The sequence below is a fragment of the Heterodontus francisci genome, unplaced genomic scaffold, assembly GCF_036365525.1.
Source record: "Heterodontus francisci isolate sHetFra1 unplaced genomic scaffold, sHetFra1.hap1 HAP1_SCAFFOLD_86, whole genome shotgun sequence".
NCBI lineage: Eukaryota > Metazoa > Chordata > Chondrichthyes > Heterodontiformes > Heterodontidae > Heterodontus > Heterodontus francisci.
In genome coordinates, this window is record NW_027141093.1 from 7,282,679 (window position 1) to 7,283,850 (window position 1,172).

The window sequence follows — 1,172 nt, forward strand, 5'->3', positions numbered from 1 at the left end:
GCCATTCCAGTCGGCGCGGAGGGGTTTCTTGCATGGGCTGCTCCTTCACACTCTCCACTTCCTCGCCTTTGTCAGCCGGCCGGACATGCCCTTGAAGCTGAAGACTCGAATAGGATTAGAATAACTAACCGATAGAGTAATGTTAGCTAAGGTCAAACTAGAACAGAAGAGACTAGAATTGGAAATCCAGAGAGAACGAGAAAGAGCAGAGTGAGTGTCAAGAAAGGGAAAACGTAAGAGTGTTCCAGAAGGAGAAGGAGGAAAGGGAGTTAAGGTGGCTCAATCAACTAGAGGAAGACCCAGTACACCCAGTGAAGGCACAGCTAGTGAGGGAGCTGCCCATAGCTCAGGACCATGTGCTGAGTTCTTAAAGTTACCCCAGTTCATTCTAAAGTTCAATGAGGAGGATGTGGCAGAATTTTTCATCACTTTCGAAAAACTTGCAAAGCAGCTGAAATGGCGGCAGAGAGCTGGACACTGTTTTTATAAAGCAAAGTAACAGGAAAAGCCCATGAGGTTTATTCACTGTTACCCGATGAAAGATCATCAGATTATGAAATGAATAAAAGTGCTATCCAGGGCGCATATGAGATAGTATCAGAAGCGTACTAACAAAAATTCGGAACACTACGAAAGTAGCCTGAGCGAACTTACCTCCAGTTTGAAAGAGTTAAGCAGCTTCGGAACATAGGAGCAAGAGTAGGCCATTCAGCCCATCTAGTCTGCCCCACCATTCAAAACGATCACGGGTTATCATCTATTTCAATTCCTTTTTGCCACACTATCCCCATATCCCTTTATGTCATTTGTATTTAGAAATCTGTCAATCTCTGCTTCAAACATACTGAATGACTGAGCTTCCACAGCCCTCTGGGGTAGAGAATTCCAAAGATTCACATTTTCAATTCAAAATTCTAGAGAATCCAGGCCCAGTTTTCCCAATCTCTTCATAAGACAGTCCTGCCATCCCAGGAACAAGTCTAGTGAATCTTCGTTGCACTCCCCCTATGGCAATAATATACTTCCAAAAGTAAGGGGAGCAAAGCTGCACACAGTACTCCAGGTGTGGTCTCACAAGGTTCCATACAATTGAAGCAAGACTTCACCACTCCTGTACTCAAATTCTCTTGTGATAAAGGCTAACATACCATTAGCCTTCTTAAGTGCTTGCT